Source organism: Eschrichtius robustus, chromosome 5 (genome assembly GCF_028021215.1).
Source record: "Eschrichtius robustus isolate mEscRob2 chromosome 5, mEscRob2.pri, whole genome shotgun sequence".
Classification (NCBI taxonomy): domain Eukaryota; kingdom Metazoa; phylum Chordata; class Mammalia; order Artiodactyla; family Eschrichtiidae; genus Eschrichtius; species Eschrichtius robustus.
Genome location: NC_090828.1, coordinates 83,140,792 through 83,156,270, shown reverse-complemented (window position 1 = coordinate 83,156,270; position 15,479 = coordinate 83,140,792). Strand labels below are relative to the sequence as shown.

General features: G+C 42.9%; 1 pseudogene; it reads left to right on the top strand.

The window, feature by feature from the left end:
* Window positions 1-1,898: 1,898 nt before the first annotated feature.
* Window positions 1,899-12,640, top strand: LOC137764639 (TBC1 domain family member 17-like; annotated as a pseudogene).
* Window positions 12,641-15,479: the final 2,839 nt, after the last annotated feature.

Here is a 15,479-nt window from a genome sequence, read left to right as displayed (position 1 = left end):
AAAGGGATTATCATATGGAATGTCACAACTACTAGTAAAAAATAACATTAAATGTGCCATAATGTATATCTATATAAACTTTACCACAGGAAAAGGAGAAAAAAGTCAAAAAGAGACAAGAAAGATTTGAAAGACCCTCTAGACCCTTGCTACTCGAGTCTAGGGACCAACCACATTAGCATCACATGGGAGGTTGTTAGAAATGGAGAATCTTAGGTGCCACCCAAAATCTATAGAATCAGAATTAATAGTCTAATAAGATGCCAGGAGATTCATATGCACATTAAAGGTTGAGAAGCACTACCATGGGGACCTATATAGGAAATTTATATTTAGGAAAGACACCAAAACATGTCATTCCTCACCTGGTACAGGCTTCCAGTAACCATAGCTGAGTGGAAGGTGATTCCTGATGATTCTCTTTCAGAGCCCTCCAGTGTGATTAAATCAGGTTTACCTTCAGCACCTATCTTACAACAAGGCCTAGAATGATATTGGAAGACTGTCTTACCCCTTCCAGAAAGACTCCCTTGCTGCTTAATGATGCTTGAAATTCCTTTAATGAAGGAGAAGAATCTTTCATTTCCCAAAAAGAAATAAAAAGCCTAAAGGGAAAATGCCTGGAAAAGGTAAAATATAGACAAAAACTTAAACATACTAAGGTGAAATCCAAAATCAAGAATGAAAGACTGATATTAGTATCTGAAAGTTTTGCTAGGAAAGGAGTCAAGAGAGGAAGGTATTCAATGTTTGTATCTTGTTCACTACAGAGATAACAAGACAGAAACAAGGGAAGGGAATGTAGGAACCAGAAAACAGAATTTAAGGCATGAGAATTTTTGTAGAGCAAACACTATCTACTTTGGATTGAAAAAAAAATACTGCTTACATAAATTTATGAATATTTTTTAAATTCTAACTTTATATTGAAGTACTTTACTCCCACAGTTTACATAACCCAAGTTTTATCTAATAATCCGAAATAAATTTACAGCACAGTGAACTACAATCTTAGCATCACTGGTTCAATCTGTAGGCAGCACATGCAACAAATGGAAGGGATAGTCCCAGGAGGCCATATTGAAAAGGAGTACCCTAGTGGGTGTGCCATTTGGAAAAATTAGGACAATGAAGGAGCCCTTTTTCTTGGAATTCAACCTGCTACCAGCTGATAGTCATCTGAAGAGGCACTTTTCTATAAATTACTATAATTTAAAAACCAAATGCTTTGAAACTCCTCTTGCCAGATCAAATCAAACTGACTCTCAGTTGGTGGAAGGCCCAGATGTGAGTTTCGTAACACACATCAATTACTATCTAATCCATCACTTGCACTGGCTGAATGTGCTCAGTGCCATTCCCAGAACTAGTGTCATGGAAACAACAGCATCTAGGTAGGAGTGGAATTTAAAAAATCTCCAGTCAGTGTCTGCAAAGCATTAGTGGAGCATGTGTAAGCACATGCTCAGTTTGGCCTTTTAATCTCAAACAATACCATCTCTTAAGCTATTTAAAGCCCAAGTTGTAAGCAGTAAGAGATGGTGTTATATAAAGAAAATATCGAGAAAAGGCCCTCACTAGGGCCATATCTCTTGTACCTGTGGCCGCCAGCTTCCCTGCACATTTGGCACCGCTGGGGCTCCCACGATCCAAGCAGTCATACCACCTCTGCACCCTGTCCTCACTAGGGGCAGACTCAAGAGCTCCAAGGCAGCCTCAGGACCAGACTCCTGTGGGTGGACCACATGCAGAGGCGGGGATAAAACCAAAGCTGAACCCCAGGGACAGGGGGACTAAGGAAAAAGATCAAAACTCTTTCCATCAGCTGTCCAAGCTGCAGATTAAATCCCCGTGATCACCTAGGTAGACCCTGCCTCTATGGATTATCTGAGTAGACAATGAGTGTTCCCACAAATGAAAATGGTCTAGCTCGGGCAGCTGTGGACTTTGGGGGCAGCACACGCAGGAATTGGGCCACATCAGAGTCTCAGAGGTCCCCACAGGGCCCACAGCAGGTCCAGAGACCAGCCCAGAGGCAGAGGAGGGCCTCCTGGGGAGGCAGAGGTGGGCTGTGGCTCACGGTGTGTGCAAGGACACTTACAGCTGAGACCCCAGGGAAACATAATTATTACTATTAATCATATTATGTTTTGATTCATTCTGTTATTGGTTCTAGCAATTTGGTTTTTTGTTTGTTTGTTGTTGTTTTAGTATTTTTTTCTTTTTAGTCTTTTGGGATTTTCATGTTTTATAACATATTTTTTATTTTTTTAAACTTTTTAAAAACTTATTTATTTTATTTATTTATTTTTGGCTGTGTTGGGTCTTCGTTGCTGCACATGGGCTTTCTCTAGTTGCAGAGAGTAGGGGGCTACTCTTCAATGAGGTGCAAGAGCTTCTCACTGCAGTGGCTTCTCTTGTTGCAGAGCACGGGCTCTAGGCACTTGGGCTTCAGTAGCTGTGGCTCGCGGAGAACAGGCTCAGTAGTTGTGGCACACGGGCTTAGCTGCTCCGCAGGATGTGAGATCTTCCCAGACCAGGGCTCAAACCCGTGTCCCCTGCACTGGCAGGCAGATTCTTAACCACTGCACCACCAGGGAAGCCCAATTTTTATTTTTTTCATATATTTCTATTTTTACTTTGCTTTTCTGTTGTTCTGTGCTCTTTTCCCTTATTTGTTTTTCTTCTTCTTTTTCTTTAATATATATTTTATCTTTTTATATTTCCATTTCTACTTTGCTTTTCTGTTGTCCGGTGTTTTTTCCCTTTTTATTTTATTTTATTATTTTTAAATCATTTTTATTGGTTTGTTGTTTCCTTGCTTTATTCTTCAGTTGGCACATTGCTTTGGTTAAGTTTTTAGGTTTTGTGTTTTTGTTAGTTTGGATCCTAATTGTTTGATTTTGTTTTTGAGTTCTACTATTTGTCTGGCTGTTCTCTTGCTTTTTGTTTCATTTGGTTCTGTTTCTGTTTCTTTTGCATGTGTGTTTCCTTGTTTCTGTTTTTGTTTGTTTGATTTTACTTTTTACCATTTTCCTGGAGGTTTGTTAGTCTTTTTTTTTAAAATCCTCTTTATTGCCAGGATGAACAACTTGCGGGGTCTTTGTTCCTTGACTGGAAGTCAGGCCTCAGGCTCTGGGGTGGGAGCACCGAGTCCAGGATGCTGGACCACAAGAGAATTCCCGGCCCCAGGTAAGATTAATCACTGAGAGTTCTCACGGAGGCCTCTATCTGAATCTGAGACCTGGCTCCACCCAACTGCCAGCAGCTCCCAGCACTGGATGCCTCACACCACACAACAAACAAGAAAGAAAGATAAATCCACCCATCAGCACACTGACTACCTAAAGTCATACTAAGCTCTCAGACACCCCAAAACACACCAACTGACACTGCCATGCTCATCAGAGGGAAAAGACTCAGCTCCACCCACTAGAATGTGGGCACCAGTCCCTCCCATCAGGAACCCTACGCAAGCCACTGGACCAACCTCACCACCAGGGGCAGAGAACAGAAACAAGAGGAACTACAACACTGCAGCCTAGGGAAAGGAGACCTCAATACTGTAAATGAGATAAAATGAGAACACAGAGAAATATCTTTCAGGCAAAGGAGCAAGATAAAAACCCACAAGACCAAATAAATGAAGAGCAAAAAGGCAAACTACCTGAGAAAGAACTCAGAGTAATGATAGTACAGATAATCCAAAATCTCAGGAATAGCGAAAATAAAAGAAATATTTAACAAGGGCCTAGAAGAACTAAAGAGCAAACAAACAGTAATGAACAACACAATAACTAAAATTAAAAATACTCTAGAAGGAATCAATAGCAGAATAACTGAGGCACAAGAATGGATAAGTGAGCTAGAAGATACAATGGTGGAAATAGCTTCCACAAAGCAGAATAAAGAAAAAAGAATGAAAAGAATGGAGGACAGGGACTTCCCTCGTGGTGCAGTGGTTAAGAATCCACCCGCCAATGCAGGGGACACAGGTTCGATCCCTGGTCTGGGAGGATCCCACATGCCACGGAGCAACTAAGCCCATGCACCACAAGTACTGAGCCTGCGCTTTACAGCCTGCAAACCACAACTACTGAGGCCACACACTGCAACTACTGAAGCCCACTCGCCTAGAGCCCGTGCTCTGAAACAAGAGAAGCCACCGCAATGAGAAGCCCAAGCAGCACAATGAAGAGTAGCCCCCACTCACCACAACTAGAGAAAGCCTGTGTGCAGCAACGAAGACCCAACGCAGCCAAAAATAAAGATAATCATAAATTTATAATAAAAAAAAAAAAAGAATGGAGGACAGTCTCAGAGACCTCTGGGACAACATTAAGCACACCAACACTCGAATCATAGATGTCCCAGAAGAAGAAGAAAAAAGAAAGGGTCTAAAAAAATATTTGAAGAGATTATAGTCGAAGACTTCCCTAAATTGGGAAAGGAAATAGTCAATGAAGTCCAGGAAGTGCAGAGATTCCCAAACAGGACAAACCCAAGGAGAAACATGCCAAGACACATATTAATCAAACCAACAAAAATTAAACACAAAGAAAAAGTATTAAAAGCAGCAAGGGAAAAGCAACAAATAACATACAAGGTGATCCCCATAAGGTTAACAGCTCATCTTTCAACAGAAACTCTACAGGCCAGAAGGGAGTGGCAATATATATTTAAAGTGATGAAAGGCAAAAACCTACAACCAAGATTACTCTACCCAGCAAGGATCTCATTCAGATTCAACGGAGAAATCAAAAGCTTTACAGACAAGTAAAAGCTAAGAGAATTCAGTACCACCAAACCAGCTTTACAACAAATGCTAAAGAAACTTCTCTAGGCAGGAAACACAAGAGAAGGAAAAGACGTACAAAAACAAACCCAAAACAATTAAGAAAATGGTAATAGGATTATACATATCAATAATTACCTGAAATGTAAATGAATTAAATGCTCCAACCAAAAGACACAGACTGGCTGAATGGATACAAAAACAAGACCCGTATACATGCTGTCTACAAGAGACCCACTTCAGACCTAGGGACACATACAGGCTGACAGTGAGGGGATGGAAAAGATGTTCCATGCAAATGGAAATCAAACTAAAGCTGGAGTAGCAATTCTCATATCAGACAAAATAGACTTTAAAATAAAGACTATTACAAGAGGCAAGGAAGGACACTACATAATGATCAAGGGATCAATCCAAGAAGAAGATATAACAATTGTAAATATCTAGGCACCCAACATAGGAGCACCTCAATACATAATGCAAATGCTAACAGCCATAAAAGGGGAAATCGACAATAACACAATAATAGTAGAGGACTTTAACACCCCACTTTCACCAATGGACAGATCACCCAAAATGAAAATAAATAAGAAAACACAAGCTTTAAATGACACATTAAACAAGATGGACTTAATTGATATTTATAGAACATTTCATCCAAAAACAACAGAATACACTTTATTCTCAAGTACACATGGAACATTCTCCAGGATAGATCACATCTTGGGTCACAAATCAAGCCTTGGTAAATTTAAGAAAACTGAAATCTCATCAAGCATCTTTTCCAACCACAATGTTATAAGACTAGATATCAAATTACAGGAAAAACACTGTAAAAAATACAAACACATGGAGGCTAAACAATACACTACTAAACAACCAAGATGTTACTGAAGAAACCAAAGAGGAAATAAAAAATATCTAGAAACAAATGACAATGAAAATATAACAACCCAAAACCTATGGAATGCAGCAAAAGCAGTTCTAAGAGGGAAGTTTATAGCAATACAAACCTACCTCAAGAAACAAGAAAAGTCTCAAATAAACAACCTAACCTTACACCTAAAGCAATTAGAGAAAGAATAAAAAAAAAACAAAGTTAGCAGAAGGAAAGAAATCATAAAGATCAGAGCAGAAATAAATGAAATAGAAATGAAGGAAACGATAGCAAAGATCAATAAAAAAGCTGGTTCTTTGAGAAGATAAACAAAACTGATAAACCATTAGCCAGACTCATCAGGAAAAAAAGGGAGAAGACTCAGATCAACAGAATTAGAAATGAAAAAGGAGAAGCAACAACTGACACTGCAGAAATACAAAGGATCATGAAAGACTACTACAAGCAACTATATGCCTATAAAATGGACAACCTGGATGACATGACAAATTCTTAGAAAAGCACAACCTTCCAAGACTGAACCAGGAAGAAACAGAAAATATAAACAGACCAATCACAAGCACTGAAATTGAAACTCTGATTAAAAATCTTCCAACAAACAAAAGCCCAGGACCAGAGGGCTTCACAGGTGAATTCTATCAAACATTTAGAGAAGAGCTAACACAGATCCTTCTAAAACTCTTCCAAAATATAGCAGAGGGAGGAACACTCCCAAACTCATTCTACAAGACCACCATCACCCTGATACCAAAACCAGACAAAGATGTCACAAAAAAAGAAAATTAAAGGCCAATATCACAGATAAACAAAGATTCAAAAATCCTCAACAAACTACTAGCAAACAGAATCCAACAGCACATTAAAAGGATCATACACCATGATCAAATGGGGTTTATCCCAGGAATGCAAGGATTCTTCAATATATGCAAATCAATCAATGTGATACACGATATTAACCAAATTGAAGGATAAAAACCATATGATCATCTCAATAGATGCAGAAAAAGCTTCTGACAAAATTCAACGCCCACTTATGGTAAAAACTCTCCATAAAGTGGGCATAGAGGGAAACTACCTTATCATAATAAAAGCCATATATGACAAACCCACAGCCAACATCATTCTCAATGATGAAAAACTGAAAGCATTTCCTCTAAGATCAGTAATAAGACAGGGTGCCCACTCTCACCACTATTATTCAACACAGTTTTGGAAGTTTTAGCCACAGCAATCAGAGAAGAAAAAGAAATAAAAGGAATCCAAACTGGAAAAGAAGAAGTAAAACAGTCACTGTTTGCACATGACATGATACTATACATAGAAAATCCTAAAGATGCCACCAGGGAACTACTAGAGCTAATCAATGAATTTGGTAAAGTAGCAGGATACAAAATTAATTCACAGAAATCTCTTGCATTCCTATACACTAACAATGAAAAATCAGAAAGAGAAATTAAGGAAACACTCCCATTTACCACTGCAACGAAAAGAATAAAATATCTAGGAATAAGCCTACCTAAGGAGGCAAAAGACCTGCACACAGAAAACTATAAAACACTGATGAAAGAAATCAAAGACGATACAATCGGAGAGATATACCATGTTCTCGGATTGTAAGAATCAACATTGTGAAAATCACTGTACTACCCAAAGCAATCTACACATTCAATGCAATCCCTATCAAATTACCAATAGCATTTTTCACAGAAGTAGAACAAGAAATTTTACAATGTGTATGGAATCACAAAAAACCCCGAATAGCCAAAGCAATCTTGAGAAAGAAAAACGGAGCTGGAGGAATCAGGGTCCCTGACTTCAGACTATACTACAAAGCTACAGTAATCAAGGCAGTATGGTACTGGCACAAAAACAGAAATATAGATCAATGGAACAGGATAGAAAGCCCAGAGATAAACCCATGCACATATGGTCACCTTATCTTTGACAAAGGAAGCAAGAATATACAATGGAGAAAAGACAGCCTCTTCAATAAGTAGAGCTTGGAAAACTGGACAACTACACGTAAAAGAATGAAATTAGAACACTCCCTAACACCATACATAAAAATAAACTCAAAATGGATTAAAGACCTAAATGTAAGGCCAGTCACTATAAAACTCTTAGAGGAAAACATAGGCAGAACACTCTATGACATAAATCACAGCAAGATCCTTTTTGACCCACCTCCTAGAGTAATGGAAATAAAAATAAAAATAAACAAATTGGACCTAAAGAAACTTAAAAGCTTTTGCACAGGAAAGGAAACTATAAACAAGATGAAAAGACAACCCTCAGAATGGGAGCAAATATTTGCACACGAAGCAACTGACAAAGGATTAATCTCCAAAATATACAAGAAGCTCATGCAGGTCAATATCAAAAAAAAAACAAACAACCCAATCCAAAAATAGGCGGAAGACCTAAATAGACTATTCTCCCAAGAAGACACACAGATGGCAAACAAACACATGAAAAGATGCTCAACATCACGAATCATTAGAGAAATGCAAATCAAAACTACAATGAGGTATCACCTCACACCAGTCAGAATGGCCATCATCAAAAAATCTAGAAACAATAAATGCTGGAGAAGGTGTGGAGAAAAGGGAACCCTCTTGCACTGTTGGTGGGAATGTCAATTGATACAGCCACTACGGAGAACAGTATGGAGGTTCCTTAAAATACTAAAAATAAAACTACCATATGACCCACCAATCCCACCACTGGGCATATACCCTGAGAAAACCATAATTCAAAAAGATACATGTATCACAATGTTCACTGCAGCACTATTTACAATAACCAATACATAGAAGCAACCTAAATGTTCATTGACAGATGAATGGATAAAGATGATGTGACTCATATATACAATGGAATATTACTCAGCCATAAAAAGGAACGAAATTGAGTTATTTGCAATGAGGTGGATGGACCTAGAGTCTCTCATACTGAGCGAAGTAAGTCAGAAAGAGGAAAACAAATACCTTATGCTAATGCACATATATGGAATCTAAAAAACCCGTACTAATGAACATAGTGGCAGGGCAGGAATAAAGACGCAGACATAGAGAACGGACTTGAGGACACAGTGTGGGATGGGGAAGCTGGGACGACGTGAGAGAGTAGCACTGACATATATACATAACAAATGTAAAACGGATGGCTAGTGGGAAGCTGCTGCATAGCACAGGGAGATCAGCTCGGTGCTTTGTGACAACCTAGAGGGGTGGATAGGGAGGGTGGGAGGGAGGTTCAAAAGGGTGGGTATATGAGTATATATGTATACATATAGCCGATTCACTTTATTGTACAGCAGAAACTAACACAACATTGTAAAGCAATTATATTCCAATAAAGATCTTAAAGAAAAGAAAAGATCAAGTTCTATAATAGCAATTTAATAATAGCTCAGCTCCTTGGATACTTTCTCCGGTAACAGCCAAAATTTTCTAGGCAATGATATTGTCACTAACATGACCGTTAATCTCAGTGATGAACTCATGGGTTCCCTTCCACATGAGAAGTGCTGATTTATTTGTGTCCTTCACATTGCCATAGGGTGCTTTCAACAGAAAATAATATTGCAAGTCTACACAAAATGAAAAAGCTGACATAAACATGAAATAGTATAGAGGCCACTGGAACAACCAAACTATCCTCACAGCTGAGTCTCTAGTCCCGCACAGCCTGGTGGGGCTGTGTCAGCTATAACTTCATTTTCTGCTTGAACTGGCTAATTTAACCAGCAACAATTATCATAATGAGAGATCACTATCACTAAAATTTATTTCGTGCTTAGGATGTGCCAGGTACTGCTCTGTGTATTTTACATGTATTAATCCACTTCTTCCTCATAAAAATCATATGTGGTAAGTACTGTTATTGTCCCCATTTTGCAAATGAGGAAACTGAGGCCAGAGTGCTTAAAGAACTTGTGCAAGGTGATCCAACTAACTGTACTGGATGCTTGACAGAGTACAGGTCCCATTCTTCCTTGTTGCTTTTCCTACAGCTCCATATATTGTGACTGACTCGCCCCCACCCCCCGCAGTAGTCTCCCTGACCAGTTACAGTGTTATCAAGAAGAGAGCCAGACCAAAAAAAAAAAAAAAAAATCATAGAGACAGAATGGTAGCTCCCAGGGGCTGGAGGGGGGAAGGAATAGGGAGTTATTGTTTAGTGGGTATGGCGTTCCATTTTTAGAAGATGAAAAGAACCTTGGAGATGGGTGGTGGTGATGGTTGCACAACATTATGAATGTATTTAATACCAATGAACTGAACACTTAAAAATGGTTAAGATGGTAAATTTTACATTTTGTACATTTTACCACAATAAAAAAAAGTGGGGGGAAACTGACAAAGAAGAGAGCCATATGAATAGAGGAGATGCAGAGGTACCACTAGGGAGACTCTTGTACCAATCAGTTTAGCTATTTAAAAGAGCATCCATGGAGTTGGCTTTGTACATGCCCAAATCTGTGGCTTTGGAAATACGAAGCCTACTACCTCCTGGAATAGTCTGTTTGGCAGGATTGCTCAAGACGCACAACCACATGGAAATCACCTCAGCAAGACCATCCCATCCACCAGGAGTGTGCTTTTCTTGTCTACCCACACTGAGCATCAGGATCTTAACTGTACCTCTTAGGAGAGATGCATCAGGCTAAAGATTTCATGGAAACTACAAATGATTAACTACAACGATAGATTCCTTCCTGTGGAATAACTATAGGCAATGTTCTATACACTTAACCTAAGCAAAAATCATACAAAATAAAACATAATGTGCATCTGACCCAGAACTACCTAACATAGTATACGGCCAGTCCTAGTCATTCTACAAATATTTTTCCTTCACATCAACTCCACTCATTAACAAATTGGTAAAGAGGCACGTACCTGCACACCAAGAAGCAGCAAGACCCGGACTCCCTCATGGACCGCGTCATCCGTGTTGTGGAGAAGGACAAATGACGTCCTCCTGCACTGGGCTCCTGTAGAGAGGCTGGAGATTCCACTCAAATTCTCTTCTCCAAGAAGGACACCAGTGGGGATGACTCCTGCACTGCTGAGGAGGAACTGGCCTTTGACCCCGGCTATGAACCCCACAGAGGGCAGTCATGAGCACAGGTCAGCCGCAGCCCGGCCACTCAGAGCCACGAGAGGTCCAGAGCCCAGCTCCCGCAGGGGCTCCCTGGTCTTCGTAGTGAGTAAGTCTGGGGGAGCTCAAGGCCATCCGCCATTCAAAGTCCGGCCTCAGCTGGGCCTGCCTGGTCCTGGTCACGCAGGCCACAGGCTCCCCGCCTGCCCTGCAAGTCCACCGTGGGGCATCAGCGCCCTGCTCTGTGTCTTCAGCTGCCACCTGCTGTCGGCCAGCTCCCCACAGAACAGCCACCTCCACCTCATCTCCCCCTACGCCTCCCCGGCCCTCTCCAACTCCTTCCACCACCTCCAGCTCTTTGAGCAGGACAGTTCCCACGTGGTGTCTCGCTTCCTCCAGGATTCCTACTGCACCACCTTCACCGGCTTCTCCCGCGTGACCAACCTCTTCAGGGGAGACCTGCAGCCACACCTGGACGGGGCCTCCAGCGAGCCTCTTCCGGCCTCTGAATACGCGCCCCACCTGGGTTGCAGGTCACTTCCGGTGTGGAGCTGGGGCCGCGGCCGCTGTGGAGCGGACGCCTCCGGTCACAGGGGAGGAGTGGGCCCACGGCGTGTGCTCCGAGGGCCTCCTGCAGCAGGTCCCTGAGCTGAGACCCCGGCTCTTCTCAGGAGTGAGGAGCCGAGTAACCCCTCGGGGAGGGCTGGGCAGGGCCGGCGGGCGGCGTGGGGGCGGGTCCCCCAGGGTCTGAGCCCCAGCCTACGGGCGCCAGGCTTGGCGGTTCCTCCTGCACTACCTCAGCTGGGAGGGCTCTGCAAGGGAGCGCAAGACCCATGTGCGCAAGAAAACCGACGAGGATTTCCACCTGAAGCTGCCGTGGAAATCCGTGAGGCCCGGGCAGGGGCGGAGGAACTCACCGCCGCATGAATACCGCAGCCTCATGGCCAGAGACGAGAGCGAGAGCCGCTCTCATAGGACCAACAAATTCTTCGAGGGTCGCGAGAACCCAGGGCTGGGCCTGCTGAACGACATCCTCCTCCCCGACTGCCTGTACCATGACGAGCTCGGCTACGTCCAGGGCAGGAGTGACCTTCTCTTCCCGATCCGCTACGGCTCTCAGGACGAGGTGGATGCATTCCTCTGTTTTTGGGGCGTCACGGAGTTCGTGCTCCGGAACTCTGAGGAGATAATGAAGCGGCAACTCCTGCTGCTCCTGAAGGTGCTGGACCCGCCGCTCTGAGACTTTCCGGACCCCCCCCCCTCTCCGACTCCGGCTCTCTCTGCTTCTGCTTCCGGTGGCTGCTCCTCTGGGTCAAGAGGGAATGCCCTTTCCCGGAAGTCCTTCGGCCGTGGGAGGCGCTGTGGACAGGGCGCCCTGGCCCGTCTGCACCTGCTGGTGGCCTGCGCCGTCCTGGAAGTGGAGCGGGACACCTCATGCCTTCCGGCTTCGGCTCCAGCGAGATCCTCAAGCACACGGACTAGCTGACCACGAAGCTGAGCTTGGAGGACGTGCCGACACTGGCCGAGGTGCCCTACTCACCGCTGACAACCTGCCCGGTGAGTCCCTCACCCCTCATGATAGCCCCCAGGCCCCATCAGACCTCTGACTTTTCGCTCCCTGACCCCCAGCCCTCGGTGAGCTGCCCCATCACGTGCAGGAGGTCCTAGGTCTGGGCCGTCCTCAGAGCGCCACAGGCTCTCGCTCCAGACTCCCCACTGCCGCTGTCCCGTACCCGTGCGCCACCAGCTCCGCCGCCCCCCAAGGACACGGGCCCGCAGGCGGACCGAACGGCAGCCCGGAGATCCTGCCGGAGGCGGGGGAGGAAGGTGCGAACTCCTAACCCTCCTGGGCCTGCTGAGCCATCATGTTGGCTTAGGCCTGGATGGGGAGGCGTGGTGGCTCCTAGTCCCCTCTGACCCCTCAGCAGGGTTGACGTCTGGCCACGTGACCCTGATCCGGTCAGTAAGGTTTAAGATGAGGCAGGGGGTGAGTGGTGGGGGTCGTGGAGACAGGGCTCCCTTACCTGCCTGAGTTTGGGGCTTTTGGAGGAGTAAGGATGGGGGTGTTAAGGTGCGACTGCCACTTAGTAAGATGTGTGGGAACATATCCCGGACATAACCGAGACGGAAGGGCCTGCAGAGCTGCTCACTCTTGGGACCCTGCCCACCAGCTTGTTCTGTGAGAAAGAAAAACTCATGTTTAACGCCCACCCCTCCCCCCCCCCAAAAAAAAGAAAATTGGTGAAGACTTAGCCAAGCAGGGCTGAGAGAAATGTCTGTGCTCTAAAGTTCCTGCCCAGGTCTCTCCTTACACTGTCCATCTTACTCTGTGGGCTCCACACTATCTTTGTCATGCCTGTGTCATTTCCTCATATAAGTTCCCTTATTTCTAATTCCAGGCAATTTTTACTCTTTGCTTTTGCCTTGCATAGGACATGGTTTAAGTATAGAGTTTATAGCAATGGTATTTCTAAGAATGTTTGCTTCCTCCAGTATGTTTTACAGTGTTTCAACTCAGGAAAGACTTCTTTTTCAATGTGCATGGTCCTATAGTGCAGTTCTTGCCCATATGTCTGTGCTTCAGGTTACTCCCAGTCTTGCCTCCACATGTGATCTCCATGAGACTATTGGAGAAATGTTTGTTTCGTGGTTTTTTTGTTTTTTGTTTTTTGGCCACATCAACCAGGGATAGAACCCATGCCACCTGCAGCAGAAGCACGGAGTCTTTACTGGACTGCCAGGGAAGTACCATGTTTTGTGGCTCCTCTTGTTGAAAAAACTATTTTTCAGAATGAGGTTTAAACAGAGGATGACTTGCCCTCCCTTAGCTCTGTTTGGAGGAAAATATACTGTCTTCCCCACCCACCCTTATGCCTTATTTCTAAAACAGTAAACATTCTTATTGACTCTTATAAGACAGTTAACATATAATCTATCTCATCTCATAAGAAAGAATATTAATTTCCAAACTGTGCTTTAGGTGTCTGGAACAAGACACAATAAAGGGCAAGCTAAGAAATCATTCGTGATTCAACTGAATGATTCCCCCAAAAGGGAACTGGCTTCAGTCAGCGCTATCAGTAGCTTTTGCTCTATTCTCAGCCCCCAGGGCAATATTTAATGTGCTACACGGTAATAAGCTTCTGTATGCTATTATCTGAAGAACTAAAAACCTAAAAAAATTCCATGAAGTTGTTAGTTTTGACCAAGAAGGAAGGAAACTCAGATGCCAACGTTTGACCTAAAAATGTGCTAAACAAACTAACTAGAGAAACAAGAGACACTAACTTTTTATGTTTGTGGAACGTACAAAGGGAAGCTCATCTCTCAGCTCCTATGTTTCTTTTTCAAATCTAATTAATACTTTGCATTATAAATAGTTTTAAAATACCTTTGGTTATTCAGTGAAACAGTGAAGCCACTGGAAAATCATACAAACAATGCAATAGAAAAATCAAAACCAAAAAAAAAACAACAAAGAAAAGAAAAATCAAAACAATTTAAAAACCTAAATCAGTTAGGATTCATTTGGATGTAAGTAAAGGAAGTTGTTCAACTCAAAATGGGTAAAGTTAAAAATAAGGAGAGGGAGGGAAATTATTGGCTCACAAAATGCTAAAGTCCACAGAAAACTGAACCAGGGGCTCCAGGGGTATTAGGCCTTAGTTTCTCTCCACCTGTTGGCTCTGCAAACCTCCTGGGTTGGCATCATTCTTAGGTAGACCCTGTCCTCATGGGGACCTTGTAGCTCAGGCTTACCTCAGCCTAGAGCTAGCAGTCACTGCACAGAGAAATTGTCTCTTCACCATAATTCTAAGAAGTGTCCCAGAATTGTGTCATTGTCCTGAACTAGGTTACATGCCCACCCTTGAACCAACCACATACCAAAGGGACATAATGAATTCGATCTGGAGTGGAGGAAGGTGCTACACTTGAGCCCCATCCTCATGGACTGAAGGAGCTGAGGACGGAGGGTCCCCAGAGTAAAATCAAGGTGCCATTACTAGAAAAAGGTAAAAGGATGCCAGATAAGCTAAAGGTTGCCCAATCCAGCACTCAAATTAAGTCCCCAACCTCAGCTTGTGAGATATTTGACAGGAATTTTTTAAAAGGGAAATTAAGTACAGTGATGCAAGTCACAATTCCAACTCTTCACTAATCAGCAAACACAGACATACATAAATATATTAGGACAGTGGCCCTTCTATTTTAACAGCAAGAAAATATGTGAGTCACTCAGATGGAAACTAAAATCTGAATCTATTCAGAAACAATTGCTAACTCAGTTCTAAAGCCACAAGCATCCAAGCACATACACTCTCATGTCAAAGAGGTCCTATTCCTCTTCACTTCAATTTGCATCTTGTTGTGACATTACACCGTATGGTATGGGCAAAGTGCTCTTGTATGCAAAGTAAGTTCAGAGTAAATGAGCTAAAAATGTCTTACATACATAATGGCTCTTGTTTCAAACTTAGCTGTGACTACTAGATTGCTGCAAACACCAAAATAATAGTGCTGCTAATGAGGAGATTTGTTCATAACTTACTACACTGTCAACTCTAATGTTCGACCATAATGGTTATTATTTATTGATATGTTGTGTGTATACAAAGCGGTGGCTGAGGCCAAAAGCAGCATCTTAACAGAACCCAAGCCTATTAGATTGTGAATAATCTC